This window comes from Pleurodeles waltl, unplaced genomic scaffold (assembly GCF_031143425.1).
Source record: "Pleurodeles waltl isolate 20211129_DDA unplaced genomic scaffold, aPleWal1.hap1.20221129 scaffold_107, whole genome shotgun sequence".
Classification (NCBI taxonomy): Eukaryota; Metazoa; Chordata; class Amphibia; order Caudata; family Salamandridae; genus Pleurodeles; species Pleurodeles waltl.
In genome coordinates this window covers 674,358-691,043 of record NW_027149815.1, presented here as the reverse complement: position 1 = coordinate 691,043, position 16,686 = coordinate 674,358, and the positions used below count along the sequence as shown (strand labels likewise).

The 16,686-nt window shown below is 43.5% G+C and overlaps 19 non-coding genes across 19 annotated transcripts; 14 read left to right on the top strand and 5 right to left on the bottom strand.

Annotated features, from left to right (window-relative positions):
- Positions 1-594: 594 nt before the first annotated feature.
- TRNAY-GUA (transfer RNA tyrosine (anticodon GUA)) lies at positions 595-680 on the top strand. The gene is given in 2 exon segments: positions 595-631; positions 645-680. It is a non-coding gene; the product is annotated as a tRNA-Tyr (tRNA).
- Positions 681-1,872: 1,192 nt separating this feature from the next.
- TRNAA-AGC (transfer RNA alanine (anticodon AGC)) lies at positions 1,873-1,944 on the top strand. Its single transcript has one exon. It is a non-coding gene; the product is annotated as a tRNA-Ala (tRNA).
- Positions 1,945-2,730: 786 nt separating this feature from the next.
- On the top strand, positions 2,731-2,816 carry TRNAY-GUA (transfer RNA tyrosine (anticodon GUA)). Its single transcript is given in 2 exon segments — positions 2,731-2,767; positions 2,781-2,816. It is a non-coding gene; the product is annotated as a tRNA-Tyr (tRNA).
- A 445-nt stretch (positions 2,817-3,261) lies between these two features.
- TRNAM-CAU (transfer RNA methionine (anticodon CAU)) lies at positions 3,262-3,334 on the bottom strand. Its single transcript has one exon. It is a non-coding gene; the product is annotated as a tRNA-Met (tRNA).
- Positions 3,335-4,008: 674 nt separating this feature from the next.
- TRNAA-AGC (transfer RNA alanine (anticodon AGC)) lies at positions 4,009-4,080 on the top strand. Its single transcript has one exon. It is a non-coding gene; the product is annotated as a tRNA-Ala (tRNA).
- Positions 4,081-4,866: 786 nt separating this feature from the next.
- TRNAY-GUA (transfer RNA tyrosine (anticodon GUA)) lies at positions 4,867-4,952 on the top strand. The gene is given in 2 exon segments: positions 4,867-4,903; positions 4,917-4,952. It is a non-coding gene; the product is annotated as a tRNA-Tyr (tRNA).
- Positions 4,953-5,397: 445 nt separating this feature from the next.
- Positions 5,398-5,470, bottom strand: TRNAM-CAU (transfer RNA methionine (anticodon CAU)). The gene has a single exon. It is a non-coding gene; the product is annotated as a tRNA-Met (tRNA).
- Positions 5,471-6,144: 674 nt separating this feature from the next.
- Positions 6,145-6,216, top strand: TRNAA-AGC (transfer RNA alanine (anticodon AGC)). The gene has a single exon. It is a non-coding gene; the product is annotated as a tRNA-Ala (tRNA).
- Positions 6,217-7,002: 786 nt separating this feature from the next.
- TRNAY-GUA (transfer RNA tyrosine (anticodon GUA)) lies at positions 7,003-7,088 on the top strand. The gene is given in 2 exon segments: positions 7,003-7,039; positions 7,053-7,088. It is a non-coding gene; the product is annotated as a tRNA-Tyr (tRNA).
- Positions 7,089-8,280: 1,192 nt separating this feature from the next.
- On the top strand, positions 8,281-8,352 carry TRNAA-AGC (transfer RNA alanine (anticodon AGC)). Its single transcript has one exon. It is a non-coding gene; the product is annotated as a tRNA-Ala (tRNA).
- A 1,317-nt stretch (positions 8,353-9,669) lies between these two features.
- On the bottom strand, positions 9,670-9,742 carry TRNAM-CAU (transfer RNA methionine (anticodon CAU)). Its single transcript has one exon. It is a non-coding gene; the product is annotated as a tRNA-Met (tRNA).
- Positions 9,743-10,416: 674 nt separating this feature from the next.
- On the top strand, positions 10,417-10,488 carry TRNAA-AGC (transfer RNA alanine (anticodon AGC)). The gene has a single exon. It is a non-coding gene; the product is annotated as a tRNA-Ala (tRNA).
- Positions 10,489-11,274: 786 nt separating this feature from the next.
- TRNAY-GUA (transfer RNA tyrosine (anticodon GUA)) lies at positions 11,275-11,360 on the top strand. The gene is given in 2 exon segments: positions 11,275-11,311; positions 11,325-11,360. It is a non-coding gene; the product is annotated as a tRNA-Tyr (tRNA).
- A 445-nt stretch (positions 11,361-11,805) lies between these two features.
- TRNAM-CAU (transfer RNA methionine (anticodon CAU)) lies at positions 11,806-11,878 on the bottom strand. The gene has a single exon. It is a non-coding gene; the product is annotated as a tRNA-Met (tRNA).
- Positions 11,879-12,552: 674 nt separating this feature from the next.
- Positions 12,553-12,624, top strand: TRNAA-AGC (transfer RNA alanine (anticodon AGC)). The gene has a single exon. It is a non-coding gene; the product is annotated as a tRNA-Ala (tRNA).
- A 786-nt stretch (positions 12,625-13,410) lies between these two features.
- TRNAY-GUA (transfer RNA tyrosine (anticodon GUA)) lies at positions 13,411-13,496 on the top strand. Its single transcript is given in 2 exon segments — positions 13,411-13,447; positions 13,461-13,496. It is a non-coding gene; the product is annotated as a tRNA-Tyr (tRNA).
- Positions 13,497-13,941: 445 nt separating this feature from the next.
- On the bottom strand, positions 13,942-14,014 carry TRNAM-CAU (transfer RNA methionine (anticodon CAU)). Its single transcript has one exon. It is a non-coding gene; the product is annotated as a tRNA-Met (tRNA).
- A 674-nt stretch (positions 14,015-14,688) lies between these two features.
- On the top strand, positions 14,689-14,760 carry TRNAA-AGC (transfer RNA alanine (anticodon AGC)). Its single transcript has one exon. It is a non-coding gene; the product is annotated as a tRNA-Ala (tRNA).
- Positions 14,761-15,546: 786 nt separating this feature from the next.
- TRNAY-GUA (transfer RNA tyrosine (anticodon GUA)) lies at positions 15,547-15,632 on the top strand. The gene is given in 2 exon segments: positions 15,547-15,583; positions 15,597-15,632. It is a non-coding gene; the product is annotated as a tRNA-Tyr (tRNA).
- Positions 15,633-16,686: the final 1,054 nt, after the last annotated feature.

The following is a 16,686-nucleotide window of genomic DNA, read 5'->3' as shown; positions in this document are numbered from 1 at the left end:
ATTTATCTTGGCATTCTTAGTATAGAAAACGGGCACAGCTGTCTTGGTCATTTATTTGAATTCTTCCTCTAAACCAGAGACTCTTACCAGAAGGTTTAAGAAAAACAGAATGTTTTCTTCATCCTAATCCCTTCTGAATGGTCCATTAATCTACTGGTTTTGCTTTTCCAGTTCCTTTCACAGAAGCATTCAAAATGCATGTTCTTCATGCTCCGTACGGAGTAATGACTCTCCTAACTTTCTGTCCTTTCCTTCATGTTCCCATGCTGTCATCCTTTTGCCAGAAATGCTTCCAAAGGGCTGTGGATTCCTCGGCCCCATGCCCTTTCAGGAAAACTCCTTTCTGTAGGATTTCTAATTCTAGGTCCCCTGCTTTCCTTCACGCCAGCACAGCACATTCAGGTAGGTAAGCAGTCCCCCTTTATGGTGATAAGATGTAGCTGAGAATGCACTCTAGGAAGTGGCAATTTGTAGAGCAAGCTGCAGGTCATATTCATGATTTTCAAGATTAGACTGCAGTACTCCCACCCCACTCCCGCCGCAACCATTATTGAAAGAAAGATGAATGCAGCATGGAAAGCTGTACTGCCTAATCCTCCGATAGCTCAGTTGGGAGAGCGGAGGACTGTAGTGGAGAAACAGAAATCCTTAGGTCGCTGGTTCAAATCCGGCTCGGAGGAGTTTCCCCTTTTTTGTTTTCCATAGCTGCTTTCTCTCTTGTTAAAACATTATGTGCCCCTCTGATTGAGAAACATTTCCCTAGCTCCAAATAAATGCTAGGACAGAAGGGTAGACTTCTTCTGCTTTCCAATGAAATTGACCACATAGTCATTTCTGAGGGATGTTGGAAGAGAAATAAACAAGGACCTGCAGATCAGAATTCATTCCAAAGCCTTGACTAAATATATGAAGGCACTTGGAAGACTTCCAGTTTCATTGTACCAAGGTAGATGTTTCGGCAGCCGAACCAGCTAAAACTCACCTACAATGAGTGGCCATGGATATGAAAGAGGGAATCTACAAAGACACCAACTCCTTAAAACTGAGCAAGATGCAATGTGGAGGAATAGTTTACAGATTTGGAGAAAATCTGAGATGTTTCTCTTGACAAAAGAAACACTGCAATGCCCTCTCTGAGGATGGAACTCAGGACCTTCAGATTATGAGACTGACGCGCTGCCTACTGCGCTAAGAAGGCTGCTTGAAACCGCTAACAAATGCGTCTACACACCATGAAGAGGGAAGGTAGCAAAAATGCTGTTCTCATGTTGGAATATCAATACACTTCGGTTGCCTCGCTGGATTAAAATCGTCTGCAGTTATAATGGTCAGAAGACTGCTCTTTCCCAGTGCTTAAACCCACACCCCATACATTTAGCCATGCAAAAGAAATCAGGGCATACCATTCACCTCTCTAAGAAAGATCGTGCCATTTTTTCCTCCACATAACTGAGAATGAAATGGACTAAAACCCAGAATTAACATGCCGCCCCTAGCCGTAGATGCATCTAGATCTCAACACTGTACATGCTAATGTAACATAGCTGTGTGTCCTGCAAAAAGAGCAGGGGTACCTTAAGTCATCTCACAAGATGTGGAAACAGCACTCAACCATATCCTTCTTTGATGTATCCTGAACCAGTTGCCTTGAATACTCTGGCTTTTTTCGATTGCATCTAGCTGTTGTGTGTGGGGAATTATTCATTCTAGAGTCAACCTTATTCCATAAAAAACGGTGCTAGAAAATCCAGCTGTAAATCATATGGAATTCCACACCTGACGCTTCCCATTCCAGTGTCATATGTGGTGAATGTACATTCAATAGAATTCCAGGTTTCCATGCGTGGAGCAAGGTCTCCCTCTACAGGATGTGGGGATGTAGCTCAGTGGTAGAGCGCATGCTTAGCATGTATGAGGCCCCGGGTTCAATCCCCGGCATCTCCAGCTTTTCGCCATGCTAATCTTGCCTTTTGACAGATAGCTAGGCTGGCATCATGAGTAAGGAAGTGAGATGTCATGCAGCTGGTGCCAGAACCCCACTTTCTTCGCCTTGCAAAACCTTTTGAAATGGGGCTATCTCATTTCCCGTGTTTATAGAAAAAAATAATCTTGCTTCCTTAAGAAACCAAAGTGGTGATTTATCTTGGCATTCTTAGTATAGAAAACGGGCACAGCTGTCTTGGTCATTTATTTGAATTCTTCCTCTAAACCAGAGACTCTTACCAGAAGGTTTAAGAAAAACAGAATGTTTTCTTCATCCTAATCCCTTCTGAATGGTCCATTAATCTACTGGTTTTGCTTTTCCAGTTCCTTTCACAGAAGCATTCAAAATGCATGTTCTTCATGCTCCGTACGGAGTAATGACTCTCCTAACTTTCTGTCCTTTCCTTCATGTTCCCATGCTGTCATCCTTTTGCCAGAAATGCTTCCAAAGGGCTGTGGATTCCTCGGCCCCATGCCCTTTCAGGAAAACTCCTTTCTGTAGGATTTCTAATTCTAGGTCCCCTGCTTTCCTTCACGCCAGCACAGCACATTCAGGTAGGTAAGCAGTCCCCCTTTATGGTGATAAGATGTAGCTGAGAATGCACTCTAGGAAGTGGCAATTTGTAGAGCAAGCTGCAGGTCATATTCATGATTTTCAAGATTAGACTGCAGTACTCCCACCCCACTCCCGCCGCAACCATTATTGAAAGAAAGATGAATGCAGCATGGAAAGCTGTACTGCCTAATCCTCCGATAGCTCAGTTGGGAGAGCGGAGGACTGTAGTGGAGAAACAGAAATCCTTAGGTCGCTGGTTCAAATCCGGCTCGGAGGAGTTTCCCCTTTTTTGTTTTCCATAGCTGCTTTCTCTCTTGTTAAAACATTATGTGCCCCTCTGATTGAGAAACATTTCCCTAGCTCCAAATAAATGCTAGGACAGAAGGGTAGACTTCTTCTGCTTTCCAATGAAATTGACCACATAGTCATTTCTGAGGGATGTTGGAAGAGAAATAAACAAGGACCTGCAGATCAGAATTCATTCCAAAGCCTTGACTAAATATATGAAGGCACTTGGAAGACTTCCAGTTTCATTGTACCAAGGTAGATGTTTCGGCAGCCGAACCAGCTAAAACTCACCTACAATGAGTGGCCATGGATATGAAAGAGGGAATCTACAAAGACACCAACTCCTTAAAACTGAGCAAGATGCAATGTGGAGGAATAGTTTACAGATTTGGAGAAAATCTGAGATGTTTCTCTTGACAAAAGAAACACTGCAATGCCCTCTCTGAGGATCGAACTCAGGACCTTCAGATTATGAGACTGACGCGCTGCCTACTGCGCTAAGAAGGCTGCTTGAAACCGCTAACAAATGCGTCTACACACCATGAAGAGGGAAGGTAGCAAAAATGCTGTTCTCATGTTGGAATATCAATACACTTCGGTTGCCTCGCTGGATTAAAATCGTCTGCAGTTATAATGGTCAGAAGACTGCTCTTTCCCAGTGCTTAAACCCACACCCCATACATTTAGCCATGCAAAAGAAATCAGGGCATACCATTCACCTCTCTAAGAAAGATCGTGCCATTTTTTCCTCCACATAACTGAGAATGAAATGGACTAAAACCCAGAATTAACATGCCGCCCCTAGCCGTAGATGCATCTAGATCTCAACACTGTACATGCTAATGTAACATAGCTGTGTGTCCTGCAAAAAGAGCAGGGGTACCTTAAGTCATCTCACAAGATGTGGAAACAGCACTCAACCATATCCTTCTTTGATGTATCCTGAACCAGTTGCCTTGAATACTCTGGCTTTTTTCGATTGCATCTAGCTGTTGTGTGTGGGGAATTATTCATTCTAGAGTCAACCTTATTCCATAAAAAACGGTGCTAGAAAATCCAGCTGTAAATCATATGGAATTCCACACCTGACGCTTCCCATTCCAGTGTCATATGTGGTGAATGTACATTCAATAGAATTCCAGGTTTCCATGCGTGGAGCAAGGTCTCCCTCTACAGGATGTGGGGATGTAGCTCAGTGGTAGAGCGCATGCTTAGCATGTATGAGGCCCCGGGTTCAATCCCCGGCATCTCCAGCTTTTCGCCATGCTAATCTTGCCTTTTGACAGATAGCTAGGCTGGCATCATGAGTAAGGAAGTGAGATGTCATGCAGCTGGTGCCAGAACCCCACTTTCTTCGCCTTGCAAAACCTTTTGAAATGGGGCTATCTCATTTCCCGTGTTTATAGAAAAAAATAATCTTGCTTCCATAAGAAACCAAAGTGGTGATTTATCTTGGCATTCTTAGTATAGAAAACGGGCACAGCTGTCTTGGTCATTTATTTGAATTCTTCCTCTAAACCAGAGACTCTTACCAGAAGGTTTAAGAAAAACAGAATGTTTTCTTCATCCTAATCCCTTCTGAATGGTCCATTAATCTACTGGTTTTGCTTTTCCAGTTCCTTTCACAGAAGCATTAAAAATGCATGTTCTTCATGCTCCGTACGGAGTAATGACTCTCCTAACTTTCTGTCCTTTCCTTCATGTTCCCATGCTGTCATCCTTTTGCCAGAAATGCTTCCAAAGGGCTGTGGATTCCTCGGCCCCATGCCCTTTCAGGAAAACTCCTTTCTGTAGGATTTCTAATTCTAGGTCCCCTGCTTTCCTTCACGCCAGCACAGCACATTCAGGTAGGTAAGCAGTCCCCCTTTATGGTGATAAGATGTAGCTGAGAATGCACTCTAGGAAGTGGCAATTTGTAGAGCAAGCTGCAGGTCATATTCATGATTTTCAAGATTAGACTGCAGTACTCCCACCCCACTCCCGCCGCAACCATTATTGAAAGAAAGATGAATGCAGCATGGAAAGCTGTACTGCCTAATCCTCCGATAGCTCAGTTGGGAGAGCGGAGGACTGTAGTGGAGAAACAGAAATCCTTAGGTCGCTGGTTCAAATCCGGCTCGGAGGAGTTTCCCCTTTTTTGTTTTCCATAGCTGCTTTCTCTCTTGTTAAAACATTATGTGCCCCTCTGATTGAGAAACATTTCCCTAGCTCCAAATAAATGCTAGGACAGAAGGGTAGACTTCTTCTGCTTTCCAATGAAATTGACCACATAGTCATTTCTGAGGGATGTTGGAAGAGAAATAAACAAGGACCTGCAGATCAGAATTCATTCCAAAGCCTTGACTAAATATATGAAGGCACTTGGAAGACTTCCAGTTTCATTGTACCAAGGTAGATGTTTCGGCAGCCGAACCAGCTAAAACTCACCTACAATGAGTGGCCATGGATATGAAAGAGGGAATCTACAAAGACACCAACTCCTTAAAACTGAGCAAGATGCAATGTGGAGGAATAGTTTACAGATTTGGAGAAAATCTGAGATGTTTCTCTTGACAAAAGAAACACTGCAATGCCCTCTCTGAGGATCGAACTCAGGACCTTCAGATTATGAGACTGACGCGCTGCCTACTGCGCTAAGAAGGCTGCTTGAAACCGCTAACAAATGCGTCTACACACCATGAAGAGGGAAGGTAGCAAAAATGCTGTTCTCATGTTGGAATATCAATACACTTCGGTTGCCTCGCTGGATTAAAATCGTCTGCAGTTATAATGGTCAGAAGACTGCTCTTTCCCAGTGCTTAAACCCACACCCCATACATTTAGCCATGCAAAAGAAATCAGGGCATACCATTCACCTCTCTAAGAAAGATCGTGCCATTTTTTCCTCCACATAACTGAGAATGAAATGGACTAAAACCCAGAATTAACATGCCGCCCCTAGCCGTAGATGCATCTAGATCTCAACACTGTACATGCTAATGTAACATAGCTGTGTGTCCTGCAAAAAGAGCAGGGGTACCTTAAGTCATCTCACAAGATGTGGAAACAGCACTCAACCATATCCTTCTTTGATGTATCCTGAACCAGTTGCCTTGAATACTCTGGCTTTTTTCGATTGCATCTAGCTGTTGTGTGTGGGGAATTATTCATTCTAGAGTCAACCTTATTCCATAAAAAACGGTGCTAGAAAATCCAGCTGTAAATCATATGGAATTCCACACCTGACGCTTCCCATTCCAGTGTCATATGTGGTGAATGTACATTCAATAGAATTCCAGGTTTCCATGCGTGGAGCAAGGTCTCCCTCTACAGGATGTGGGGATGTAGCTCAGTGGTAGAGCGCATGCTTAGCATGTATGAGGCCCCGGGTTCAATCCCCGGCATCTCCAGCTTTTCGCCATGCTAATCTTGCCTTTTGACAGATAGCTAGGCTGGCATCATGAGTAAGGAAGTGAGATGTCATGCAGCTGGTGCCAGAACCCCACTTTCTTCGCCTTGCAAAACCTTTTGAAATGGGGCTATCTCATTTCCCGTGTTTATAGAAAAAAATAATCTTGCTTCCATAAGAAACCAAAGTGGTGATTTATCTTGGCATTCTTAGTATAGAAAACGGGCACAGCTGTCTTGGTCATTTATTTGAATTCTTCCTCTAAACCAGAGACTCTTACCAGAAGGTTTAAGAAAAACAGAATGTTTTCTTCATCCTAATCCCTTCTGAATGGTCCATTAATCTACTGGTTTTGCTTTTCCAGTTCCTTTCACAGAAGCATTAAAAATGCATGTTCTTCATGCTCCGTACGGAGTAATGACTCTCCTAACTTTCTGTCCTTTCCTTCATGTTCCCATGCTGTCATCCTTTTGCCAGAAATGCTTCCAAAGGGCTGTGGATTCCTCGGCCCCATGCCCTTTCAGGAAAACTCCTTTCTGTAGGATTTCTAATTCTAGGTCCCCTGCTTTCCTTCACGCCAGCACAGCACATTCAGGTAGGTAAGCAGTCCCCCTTTATGGTGATAAGATGTAGCTGAGAATGCACTCTAGGAAGTGGCAATTTGTAGAGCAAGCTGCAGGTCATATTCATGATTTTCAAGATTAGACTGCAGTACTCCCACCCCACTCCCGCCGCAACCATTATTGAAAGAAAGATGAATGCAGCATGGAAAGCTGTACTGCCTAATCCTCCGATAGCTCAGTTGGGAGAGCGGAGGACTGTAGTGGAGAAACAGAAATCCTTAGGTCGCTGGTTCAAATCCGGCTCGGAGGAGTTTCCCCTTTTTTGTTTTCCATAGCTGCTTTCTCTCTTGTTAAAACATTATGTGCCCCTCTGATTGAGAAACATTTCCCTAGCTCCAAATAAATGCTAGGACAGAAGGGTAGACTTCTTCTGCTTTCCAATGAAATTGACCACATAGTCATTTCTGAGGGATGTTGGAAGAGAAATAAACAAGGACCTGCAGATCAGAATTCATTCCAAAGCCTTGACTAAATATATGAAGGCACTTGGAAGACTTCCAGTTTCATTGTACCAAGGTAGATGTTTCGGCAGCCGAACCAGCTAAAACTCACCTACAATGAGTGGCCATGGATATGAAAGAGGGAATCTACAAAGACACCAACTCCTTAAAACTGAGCAAGATGCAATGTGGAGGAATAGTTTACAGATTTGGAGAAAATCTGAGATGTTTCTCTTGACAAAAGAAACACTGCAATGCCCTCTCTGAGGATGGAACTCAGGACCTTCAGATTATGAGACTGACGCGCTGCCTACTGCGCTAAGAAGGCTGCTTGAAACCGCTAACAAATGCGTCTACACACCATGAAGAGGGAAGGTAGCAAAAATGCTGTTCTCATGTTGGAATATCAATACACTTCGGTTGCCTCGCTGGATTAAAATCGTCTGCAGTTATAATGGTCAGAAGACTGCTCTTTCCCAGTGCTTAAACCCACACCCCATACATTTAGCCATGCAAAAGAAATCAGGGCATACCATTCACCTCTCTAAGAAAGATCGTGCCATTTTTTCCTCCACATAACTGAGAATGAAATGGACTAAAACCCAGAATTAACATGCCGCCCCTAGCCGTAGATGCATCTAGATCTCAACACTGTACATGCTAATGTAACATAGCTGTGTGTCCTGCAAAAAGAGCAGGGGTACCTTAAGTCATCTCACAAGATGTGGAAACAGCACTCAACCATATCCTTCTTTGATGTATCCTGAACCAGTTGCCTTGAATACTCTGGCTTTTTTCGATTGCATCTAGCTGTTGTGTGTGGGGAATTATTCATTCTAGAGTCAACCTTATTCCATAAAAAACGGTGCTAGAAAATCCAGCTGTAAATCATATGGAATTCCACACCTGACGCTTCCCATTCCAGTGTCATATGTGGTGAATGTACATTCAATAGAATTCCAGGTTTCCATGCGTGGAGCAAGGTCTCCCTCTACAGGATGTGGGGATGTAGCTCAGTGGTAGAGCGCATGCTTAGCATGTATGAGGCCCCGGGTTCAATCCCCGGCATCTCCAGCTTTTCGCCATGCTAATCTTGCCTTTTGACAGATAGCTAGGCTGGCATCATGAGTAAGGAAGTGAGATGTCATGCAGCTGGTGCCAGAACCCCACTTTCTTCGCCTTGCAAAACCTTTTGAAATGGGGCTATCTCATTTCCCGTGTTTATAGAAAAAAATAATCTTGCTTCCATAAGAAACCAAAGTGGTGATTTATCTTGGCATTCTTAGTATAGAAAACGGGCACAGCTGTCTTGGTCATTTATTTGAATTCTTCCTCTAAACCAGAGACTCTTACCAGAAGGTTTAAGAAAAACAGAATGTTTTCTTCATCCTAATCCCTTCTGAATGGTCCATTAATCTACTGGTTTTGCTTTTCCAGTTCCTTTCACAGAAGCATTAAAAATGCATGTTCTTCATGCTCCGTACGGAGTAATGACTCTCCTAACTTTCTGTCCTTTCCTTCATGTTCCCATGCTGTCATCCTTTTGCCAGAAATGCTTCCAAAGGGCTGTGGATTCCTCGGCCCCATGCCCTTTCAGGAAAACTCCTTTCTGTAGGATTTCTAATTCTAGGTCCCCTGCTTTCCTTCACGCCAGCACAGCACATTCAGGTAGGTAAGCAGTCCCCCTTTATGGTGATAAGATGTAGCTGAGAATGCACTCTAGGAAGTGGCAATTTGTAGAGCAAGCTGCAGGTCATATTCATGATTTTCAAGATTAGACTGCAGTACTCCCACCCCACTCCCGCCGCAACCATTATTGAAAGAAAGATGAATGCAGCATGGAAAGCTGTACTGCCTAATCCTCCGATAGCTCAGTTGGGAGAGTGGAGGACTGTAGTGGAGAAACAGAAATCCTTAGGTCGCTGGTTCAAATCCGGCTCGGAGGAGTTTCCCCTTTTTTGTTTTCCATAGCTGCTTTCTCTCTTGTTAAAACATTATGTGCCCCTCTGATTGAGAAACATTTCCCTAGCTCCAAATAAATGCTAGGACAGAAGGGTAGACTTCTTCTGCTTTCCAATGAAATTGACCACATAGTCATTTCTGAGGGATGTTGGAAGAGAAATAAACAAGGACCTGCAGATCAGAATTCATTCCAAAGCCTTGACTAAATATATGAAGGCACTTGGAAGACTTCCAGTTTCATTGTACCAAGGTAGATGTTTCGGCAGCCGAACCAGCTAAAACTCACCTACAATGAGTGGCCATGGATATGAAAGAGGGAATCTACAAAGACACCAACTCCTTAAAACTGAGCAAGATGCAATGTGGAGGAATAGTTTACAGATTTGGAGAAAATCTGAGATGTTTCTCTTGACAAAAGAAACACTGCAATGCCCTCTCTGAGGATCGAACTCAGGACCTTCAGATTATGAGACTGACGCGCTGCCTACTGCGCTAAGAAGGCTGCTTGAAACCGCTAACAAATGCGTCTACACACCATGAAGAGGGAAGGTAGCAAAAATGCTGTTCTCATGTTGGAATATCAATACACTTCGGTTGCCTCGCTGGATTAAAATCGTCTGCAGTTATAATGGTCAGAAGACTGCTCTTTCCCAGTGCTTAAACCCACACCCCATACATTTAGCCATGCAAAAGAAATCAGGGCATACCATTCACCTCTCTAAGAAAGATCGTGCCATTTTTTCCTCCACATAACTGAGAATGAAATGGACTAAAACCCAGAATTAACATGCCGCCCCTAGCCGTAGATGCATCTAGATCTCAACACTGTACATGCTAATGTAACATAGCTGTGTGTCCTGCAAAAAGAGCAGGGGTACCTTAAGTCATCTCACAAGATGTGGAAACAGCACTCAACCATATCCTTCTTTGATGTATCCTGAACCAGTTGCCTTGAATACTCTGGCTTTTTTCGATTGCATCTAGCTGTTGTGTGTGGGGAATTATTCATTCTAGAGTCAACCTTATTCCATAAAAAACGGTGCTAGAAAATCCAGCTGTAAATCATATGGAATTCCACACCTGACGCTTCCCATTCCAGTGTCATATGTGGTGAATGTACATTCAATAGAATTCCAGGTTTCCATGCGTGGAGCAAGGTCTCCCTCTACAGGATGTGGGGATGTAGCTCAGTGGTAGAGCGCATGCTTAGCATGTATGAGGCCCCGGGTTCAATCCCCGGCATCTCCAGCTTTTCGCCATGCTAATCTTGCCTTTTGACAGATAGCTAGGCTGGCATCATGAGTAAGGAAGTGAGATGTCATGCAGCTGGTGCCAGAACCCCACTTTCTTCGCCTTGCAAAACCTTTTGAAATGGGGCTATCTCATTTCCCGTGTTTATAGAAAAAAATAATCTTGCTTCCATAAGAAACCAAAGTGGTGATTTATCTTGGCATTCTTAGTATAGAAAACGGGCACAGCTGTCTTGGTCATTTATTTGAATTCTTCCTCTAAACCAGAGACTCTTACCAGAAGGTTTAAGAAAAACAGAATGTTTTCTTCATCCTAATCCCTTCTGAATGGTCCATTAATCTACTGGTTTTGCTTTTCCAGTTCCTTTCACAGAAGCATTAAAAATGCATGTTCTTCATGCTCCGTACGGAGTAATGACTCTCCTAACTTTCTGTCCTTTCCTTCATGTTCCCATGCTGTCATCCTTTTGCCAGAAATGCTTCCAAAGGGCTGTGGATTCCTCGGCCCCATGCCCTTTCAGGAAAACTCCTTTCTGTAGGATTTCTAATTCTAGGTCCCCTGCTTTCCTTCACGCCAGCACAGCACATTCAGGTAGGTAAGCAGTCCCCCTTTATGGTGATAAGATGTAGCTGAGAATGCACTCTAGGAAGTGGCAATTTGTAGAGCAAGCTGCAGGTCATATTCATGATTTTCAAGATTAGACTGCAGTACTCCCACCCCACTCCCGCCGCAACCATTATTGAAAGAAAGATGAATGCAGCATGGAAAGCTGTACTGCCTAATCCTCCGATAGCTCAGTTGGGAGAGCGGAGGACTGTAGTGGAGAAACAGAAATCCTTAGGTCGCTGGTTCAAATCCGGCTCGGAGGAGTTTCCCCTTTTTTGTTTTCCATAGCTGCTTTCTCTCTTGTTAAAACATTATGTGCCCCTCTGATTGAGAAACATTTCCCTAGCTCCAAATAAATGCTAGGACAGAAGGGTAGACTTCTTCTGCTTTCCAATGAAATTGACCACATAGTCATTTCTGAGGGATGTTGGAAGAGAAATAAACAAGGACCTGCAGATCAGAATTCATTCCAAAGCCTTGACTAAATATATGAAGGCACTTGGAAGACTTCCAGTTTCATTGTACCAAGGTAGATGTTTCGGCAGCCGAACCAGCTAAAACTCACCTACAATGAGTGGCCATGGATATGAAAGAGGGAATCTACAAAGACACCAACTCCTTAAAACTGAGCAAGATGCAATGTGGAGGAATAGTTTACAGATTTGGAGAAAATCTGAGATGTTTCTCTTGACAAAAGAAACACTGCAATGCCCTCTCTGAGGATCGAACTCAGGACCTTCAGATTATGAGACTGACGCGCTGCCTACTGCGCTAAGAAGGCTGCTTGAAACCGCTAACAAATGCGTCTACACACCATGAAGAGGGAAGGTAGCAAAAATGCTGTTCTCATGTTGGAATATCAATACACTTCGGTTGCCTCGCTGGATTAAAATCGTCTGCAGTTATAATGGTCAGAAGACTGCTCTTTCCCAGTGCTTAAACCCACACCCCATACATTTAGCCATGCAAAAGAAATCAGGGCATACCATTCACCTCTCTAAGAAAGATCGTGCCATTTTTTCCTCCACATAACTGAGAATGAAATGGACTAAAACCCAGAATTAACATGCCGCCCCTAGCCGTAGATGCATCTAGATCTCAACACTGTACATGCTAATGTAACATAGCTGTGTGTCCTGCAAAAAGAGCAGGGGTACCTTAAGTCATCTCACAAGATGTGGAAACAGCACTCAACCATATCCTTCTTTGATGTATCCTGAACCAGTTGCCTTGAATACTCTGGCTTTTTTCGATTGCATCTAGCTGTTGTGTGTGGGGAATTATTCATTCTAGAGTCAACCTTATTCCATAAAAAACGGTGCTAGAAAATCCAGCTGTAAATCATATGGAATTCCACACCTGACGCTTCCCATTCCAGTGTCATATGTGGTGAATGTACATTCAATAGAATTCCAGGTTTCCATGCGTGGAGCAAGGTCTCCCTCTACAGGATGTGGGGATGTAGCTCAGTGGTAGAGCGCATGCTTAGCATGTATGAGGCCCCGGGTTCAATCCCCGGCATCTCCAGCTTTTCGCCATGCTAATCTTGCCTTTTGACAGATAGCTAGGCTGGCATCATGAGTAAGGAAGTGAGATGTCATGCAGCTGGTGCCAGAACCCCACTTTCTTCGCCTTGCAAAACCTTTTGAAATGGGGCTATCTCATTTCCCGTGTTTATAGAAAAAAATAATCTTGCTTCCATAAGAAACCAAAGTGGTGATTTATCTTGGCATTCTTAGTATAGAAAACGGGCACAGCTGTCTTGGTCATTTATTTGAATTCTTCCTCTAAACCAGAGACTCTTACCAGAAGGTTTAAGAAAAACAGAATGTTTTCTTCATCCTAATCCCTTCTGAATGGTCCATTAATCTACTGGTTTTGCTTTTCCAGTTCCTTTCACAGAAGCATTAAAAATGCATGTTCTTCATGCTCCGTACGGAGTAATGACTCTCCTAACTTTCTGTCCTTTCCTTCATGTTCCCATGCTGTCATCCTTTTGCCAGAAATGCTTCCAAAGGGCTGTGGATTCCTCGGCCCCATGCCCTTTCAGGAAAACTCCTTTCTGTAGGATTTCTAATTCTAGGTCCCCTGCTTTCCTTCACGCCAGCACAGCACATTCAGGTAGGTAAGCAGTCCCCCTTTATGGTGATAAGATGTAGCTGAGAATGCACTCTAGGAAGTGGCAATTTGTAGAGCAAGCTGCAGGTCATATTCATGATTTTCAAGATTAGACTGCAGTACTCCCACCCCACTCCCGCCGCAACCATTATTGAAAGAAAGATGAATGCAGCATGGAAAGCTGTACTGCCTAATCCTCCGATAGCTCAGTTGGGAGAGCGGAGGACTGTAGTGGAGAAACAGAAATCCTTAGGTCGCTGGTTCAAATCCGGCTCGGAGGAGTTTCCCCTTTTTTGTTTTCCATAGCTGCTTTCTCTCTTGTTAAAACATTATGTGCCCCTCTGATTGAGAAACATTTCCCTAGCTCCAAATAAATGCTAGGACAGAAGGGTAGACTTCTTCTGCTTTCCAATGAAATTGACCACATAGTCATTTCTGAGGGATGTTGGAAGAGAAATAAACAAGGACCTGCAGATCAGAATTCATTCCAAAGCCTTGACTAAATATATGAAGGCACTTGGAAGACTTCCAGTTTCATTGTACCAAGGTAGATGTTTCGGCAGCCGAACCAGCTAAAACTCACCTACAATGAGTGGCCATGGATATGAAAGAGGGAATCTACAAAGACACCAACTCCTTAAAACTGAGCAAGATGCAATGTGGAGGAATAGTTTACAGATTTGGAGAAAATCTGAGATGTTTCTCTTGACAAAAGAAACACTGCAATGCCCTCTCTGAGGATCGAACTCAGGACCTTCAGATTATGAGACTGACGCGCTGCCTACTGCGCTAAGAAGGCTGCTTGAAACCGCTAACAAATGCGTCTACACACCATGAAGAGGGAAGGTAGCAAAAATGCTGTTCTCATGTTGGAATATCAATACACTTCGGTTGCCTCGCTGGATTAAAATCGTCTGCAGTTATAATGGTCAGAAGACTGCTCTTTCCCAGTGCTTAAACCCACACCCCATACATTTAGCCATGCAAAAGAAATCAGGGCATACCATTCACCTCTCTAAGAAAGATCGTGCCATTTTTTCCTCCACATAACTGAGAATGAAATGGACTAAAACCCAGAATTAACATGCCGCCCCTAGCCGTAGATGCATCTAGATCTCAACACTGTACATGCTAATGTAACATAGCTGTGTGTCCTGCAAAAAGAGCAGGGGTACCTTAAGTCATCTCACAAGATGTGGAAACAGCACTCAACCATATCCTTCTTTGATGTATCCTGAACCAGTTGCCTTGAATACTCTGGCTTTTTTCGATTGCATCTAGCTGTTGTGTGTGGGGAATTATTCATTCTAGAGTCAACCTTATTCCATAAAAAACGGTGCTAGAAAATCCAGCTGTAAATCATATGGAATTCCACACCTGACGCTTCCCATTCCAGTGTCATATGTGGTGAATGTACATTCAATAGAATTCCTGGTTTCCATGCGTGGAGCAAGGTCTCCCTCTACAGGATGTGGGGATGTAGCTCAGTGGTAGAGCGCATGCTTAGCATGTATGAGGCCCCGGGTTCAATCCCCGGCATCTCCAGCTTTTCGCCATGCTAATCTTGCCTTTTGACAGATAGCTAGGCTGGCATCATGAGTAAGGAAGTGAGATGTCATGCAGCTGGTGCCAGAACCCCACTTTCTTCGCCTTGCAAAACCTTTTGAAATGGGGCTATCTCATTTCCCGTGTTTATAGAAAAAAATAATCTTGCTTCCATAAGAAACCAAAGTGGTGATTTATCTTGGCATTCTTAGTATAGAAAACGGGCACAGCTGTCTTGGTCATTTATTTGAATTCTTCCTCTAAACCAGAGACTCTTACCAGAAGGTTTAAGAAAAACAGAATGTTTTCTTCATCCTAATCCCTTCTGAATGGTCCATTAATCTACTGGTTTTGCTTTTCCAGTTCCTTTCACAGAAGCATTAAAAATGCATGTTCTTCATGCTCCGTACGGAGTAATGACTCTCCTAACTTTCTGTCCTTTCCTTCATGTTCCCATGCTGTCATCCTTTTGCCAGAAATGCTTCCAAAGGGCTGTGGATTCCTCGGCCCCATGCCCTTTCAGGAAAACTCCTTTCTGTAGGATTTCTAATTCTAGGTCCCCTGCTTTCCTTCACGCCAGCACAGCACATTCAGGTAGGTAAGCAGTCCCCCTTTATGGTGATAAGATGTAGCTGAGAATGCACTCTAGGAAGTGGCAATTTGTAGAGCAAGCTGCAGGTCATATTCATGATTTTCAAGATTAGACTGCAGTACTCCCACCCCACTCCCGCCGCAACCATTATTGAAAGAAAGATGAATGCAGCATGGAAAGCTGTACTGCCTAATCCTCCGATAGCTCAGTTGGGAGAGCGGAGGACTGTAGTGGAGAAACAGAAATCCTTAGGTCGCTGGTTCAAATCCGGCTCGGAGGAGTTTCCCCTTTTTTGTTTTCCATAGCTGCTTTCTCTCTTGTTAAAACATTATGTGCCCCTCTGATTGAGAAACATTTCCCTAGCTCCAAATAAATGCTAGGACAGAAGGGTAGACTTCTTCTGCTTTCCAATGAAATTGACCACATAGTCATTTCTGAGGGATGTTGGAAGAGAAATAAACAAGGACCTGCAGATCAGAATTCATTCCAAAGCCTTGACTAAATATATGAAGGCACTTGGAAGACTTCCAGTTTCATTGTACCAAGGTAGATGTTTCGGCAGCCGAACCAGCTAAAACTCACCTACAATGAGTGGCCATGGATATGAAAGAGGGAATCTACAAAGACACCAACTCCTTAAAACTGAGCAAGATGCAATGTGGAGGAATAGTTTACAGATTTGGAGAAAATCTGAGATGTTTCTCTTGACAAAAGAAACACTGCAATGCCCTCTCTGAGGATGGAACTCAGGACCTTCAGATTATGAGACTGACGCGCTGCCTACTGCGCTAAGAAGGCTGCTTGAAACCGCTAACAAATGCGTCTACACACCATGAAGAGGGAAGGTAGCAAAAATGCTGTTCTCATGTTGGAATATCAATACACTTCGGTTGCCTCGCTGGATTAAAATCGTCTGCAGTTATAATGGTCAGAAGACTGCTCTTTCCCAGTGCTTAAACCCACACCCCATACATTTAGCCATGCAAAAGAAATCAGGGCATACCATTCACCTCTCTAAGAAAGATCGTGCCATTTTTTCCTCCACATAACTGAGAATGAAATGGACTAAAACCCAGAATTAACATGCCGCCCCTAGCCGTAGATGCATCTAGATCTCAACACTGTACATGCTAATGTAACATAGCTGTGTGTCCTGCAAAAAGAGCAGGGGTACCTTAAGTCATCTCACAAGATGTGGAAACAGCACTCAACCATATCCTTCTTTGATGTATCCTGAACCAGTTGCCTTGAATACTCTGGCTTTTTTCGATTGCATCTAGCTGTTGTGTGTGGGGAATTATTCATTCTAGAGTCAACCTTATTCCATAAAAAAC